The sequence below is a fragment of the Callorhinus ursinus genome, unplaced genomic scaffold, assembly GCF_003265705.2.
Source record: "Callorhinus ursinus isolate GAN/ISIS: 27379988/994484 unplaced genomic scaffold, GSC_fseal_2.0 scaffold10, whole genome shotgun sequence".
NCBI lineage: Eukaryota > Metazoa > Chordata > Mammalia > Carnivora > Otariidae > Callorhinus > Callorhinus ursinus.
Genome location: NW_027397072.1, coordinates 36,163,450 through 36,167,830, shown reverse-complemented (window position 1 = coordinate 36,167,830; position 4,381 = coordinate 36,163,450).

The window sequence follows — 4,381 nt, the reverse complement described above, 5'->3', positions numbered from 1 at the left end:
CACACACACACACACACACACACACACACACACACACACACACACACACACCCTTTTGTCCCAGCTCCAGGAGTGGGCTCTGACTGGCCCAAGCAGATCAGCACGTCCCATTCCCCTGTCACAGTGAGGGGCCTGGGAATGGACCAACAGAGAGCAAATCGATCGGTCCCAGGAGATTTACTCAGCAGAGCACTTCCATCCCCTGCCTGGTGTAGTGGGACAGATGAGACTTGAAGCCACTGTGTGCTGCAGGCACATTACCACCAGGAAGAGAGAGCATAGAGCTGTGTGTACGTAGGGGTAGCACTGAATGAGGTTAAGAACAAGGCCAACCGCAGGAACAGTGACAGTTGGAGCTGACAGGCAGAACGGATCTAGACCCACAGTAGCATAGTTCAAGTCACTGAATCCAGCCTCACCTGAAGGCAGCATTTCCTCTGAACTTCTCACTTGCCTCAAGTGATATATTCCCTCCATTGTTCACGTTAGAATGGGTTCTCCTAACCCTTACAATGGCAAGAGTCCTAGTGGCTACAACTAGGACACCAAGCTTCTCTGACTTTCTCCTGGCCTGTACCTTATTTGTCAGGCAACCAATAAATCTTTTCTGAAAAGTGTATGAGGCAGTTTTGGTGGGCAGAGAGGTTGAGAAAGAAGAGTCAAAAAGATAAGCAGTTGTCTCCAAAGTCATGATGACAAAGTGTAGATTCAGTCATTCAAAAACATTTATTGAGCACTGACTGTGTTCTGGGCAGTATTCAATATGAACAAAACTGCTGTCCTAAAGCCAACATCGTGGGGGGGGCATGCGGGAAGGCAAACAATATGCAAATGAATCCATAAACAAGAAAACTACTAGGTGGGGTAAGTGCTGTTCAGAGAATCCGAACAGGCTGGTGTAGTTCTGGTTCTGGGCAAATAGAGACTAGTGGTGATTACCGTTTTCTTTCCTCTGCCATCCCCAGGCCTGGTGAAACCAGAACTGTGCACAGCATACAAACAAAACACATCTGCAAAAGGAGCCTTCAATTTCTGGTCTGAGGAATGGGAAAGAGAGCCCCTCCAGGTCAGAGAGAGAATGGAAAAGCCCTGCTTCTCTTTGTCTTTCCCATTCTTTCCTGCCCCAGCCAGTAGCAGACAGACAGGTGATGAGGACTCTGAGAGAGGGGGGCCCTTCTCTCCCACCACAGAAACGGGGGTCCTAAGAGCACTGGTGGGAAATCCCTGATGCTCCCCCCACCCCCGTCTCTATCTGTCTCGGTCTCCATCCCTCTGTCTCTCGGGGTGGGTGTGGGTGGGTGTGTTGGCACAACAGAGCAGAAAAACTAAAACCCTGGCTTTTCAGCCAGAAGACCAAGGTGAAGGCGGAGGGGAGCAGGGTCTCCTGGAAATTGGAAAGTGAGGAATTCATAGAGAGGAGAGAGCTCGAGAAAGTGATTCCTTAAAATAGCCTATGAATGCCTGCGCTCACCCCAAAACTGACCCTACACAGCATACCAAAGGGTTTAGAACTGAGCTCCAGGGTCCCAGACTGGTCCCAAGTCCTCGACAAGCACACACACACACACACACACACACACGCACACACACACACACGCACGCACACACACACACACACACTGAGCAGATTGGAATTGCACTGCAAAACCTTAAAAACTGAACTGACTTTGGTCAGTGGTTACGGCCCAGAGACGACAGACAGCAACTCACAGCAGGAGCCTAACCAGGCATTTGCCTAGTAAACCAAAAAATCAACATTTGTGTAGGATTTAAACAAGACCCAGAATCTCCTAACAGTATTCCCAATGGCCAGATACAACCCAAAATTACATGACATTTGAAGACCCAGGAAAATCTCCACATCTCTCAAGGAAAAAGACAAAGGGACAATCAAGAGACAATGCTGAGATGACACAAGAGTTAAAATTGAGACACTAAAGCTATTATAATCATGTTCCAAGAAATACAGGCAAATCTTGAAATGAATAGAAAGATAGTCTCATCAGAGAAACAGACAATACAGAAAGAACTGAATTGGAGTTTTGAGAATAAATATAATAACCAAACTGAAAACATTCATTGCATGGACTCAATTTTTTTCCTCTAAGTTCTTTAAAATATGTATGATAGTTGAAAGCAAAAGTAATAACATTGGCGGGGTTTGAATGTGTGCATACGTAATCCATACGACAGCTGTGATTGGGAAACGATGATAAAGGGACCTACATGGTCCTAAGTTTTCTGCATTCCATTTGAAGTGGCAAAATATTCTGAGTAGACTGGAAAATTAACTATGAATATTGTAACTCCTAGAGCAAACTTCTAAACAAACACTGCAAAGAGACGTAGTCAAACTCCGTAGATGAGTTAAATTGGAACACTAAAAATATTCCAAAAGTCCAAAGGAATGCAAGAAAGAGGAAGCAAAGAAATGAAACACAGAGCAAACAAAAACCAAAAATAAAATGGTAGACCGAAATCCAAACATATCAACATTCAATGTGAAGAGTCTAAATACACCAAAAGCAGCAAACTTCAGAGTAGATTTTAAAAGAAAAAAGACCCATTTAAATCATAACCACAGCGTGCTTGCTTCGGCAGCACATATACTAAAAAATTGGAATGATAAATCATAACCACAGCAAAACCCATATAAATGAATAAGTAAAAGTAAAAGGGTGAGAAAAAAAATAAAAGAATGCAAAAAATATATACTATACCATGTAAACACCAAGTGTGTTATAATATACATGCCAACATCAATTACAAGCAACAGTACTTGCATACATTGTTGGTGGGAAAATAAATAGTTTAAACAACTTCGTAAAATAGCTTGACATTATCTGTGAAAAACACATACCACATAATCCACAATCTATTCCTAAGATATTTCCAATAGAAGTGCATACATAGGGGCACCTGGGTGGCTCAGTTGGTTAAGCATCTTGACTTTGGCTCGGGTCATGATCTCAGGGTCCTGGGATTGAGCCCCACATCAGGCTCCACAGTCAGCTGGTAGTCGGCTTGTTCCCTCTGCCCCTCCCCCCACTTCATGCTCACACGTGCTCTCTCTCTCTCTCTCTCTCTCAAATAAATAAAATCTTTAAAAAAAAAGTGCACAGATGCTCCAAAGACATGTTCTAGAATGTTCATAGTATTGTTCTTAATTATAACCGCAATTGAAAGAACTCAAATGTCCAGAAACAATAGACTGATGAAGTGTGGCATATTCATGGAGTGGAACACCATGCAGCGGCAGGTGAGCTACAGCAACACCCAGTGACATGGATGAGTTTCACAGACCTCATGTTGGGTGAAAGAAGCCAGCCACAAAGGAATCCATTCAAAAACAGGCAAAACCAGCCTATGGGGTTAGGGCGGCCTGAGAGCAGGTATTAGGGAGGAGGGTGGGAGAAATGACTGAGAGTCTGGTAACATTCTATGCCTGGGTGGCAGTTTCTTGGTCTGCATGTTTTGTGCACTTTTTCTGTAAGTGTATTATGCACCAATAAAAACAATTTTGAGACTATTTTTAAAAGTCAGAATGGAAATATGACCAGGGGAGATTCTGTTGTGGAAAGGAAAGAAGGCCAGAAGAGAAGTGATTTCAGGATAAGAATTAGATAAATAAGCGAGTGCTTCTTAAGCATCTGCCATATGCCAAAACTGTCCTAAATGCTTTCAGTATGGATTATCCCATTTAACCCACCCTCATGAACAAAGGAGAGTGTGGACACAAAGGTAACAGGAATCAGCAGCATTGAGTACTGGTGCACGATTTTCAAGATTAACTCCAATTCTCCATCCAGGAGGTGAAAACCAGCAGGCCCTTTGTAGAAGAGTCTGGAAGACCCCTCTCCTGGGTCTGGCATTCCCCAAGGCCTCACCCCAGGCTTCTGACCTTGTCTTCAATTGCTTTTATACCCATAGCCCCAGAGATGCCTCTCCTTGCAATGCATTGCAATTTTATTTTTACTTAAAAAATATATTCTTGCACAAAACTTAAATCTGCTGTATGGGACAGAAAGCATGGCAAAGGCGTCCCTTTGTTCATTTTTCTTTAAGATTTTCTGTGAAAAGTAAAGACTTATTTCCTAATACATTCTCAGATAATACAACTTTTTATATAGAATGTTTAACAGTTGTGTTGGTAAGAAGTGTTCTGGGATGTAAGGTAAAAGAATAAAAAGTGATCCAAAAAGAAAGAAGAAGAAGAAAGAAAAAAAACAAAACCAGCAGTGGGGAAGAAGACACTGCCCAAGAGTAATCTCCCTTCCTTGCATCCTCCGCGGCAGGTCAGATGCTGCGGGGGCATCGTGCTGATCACGCGGTCTGATTATCTGAAGCCATCCATTAAGATATTCAAGCAGACCAGATGCAT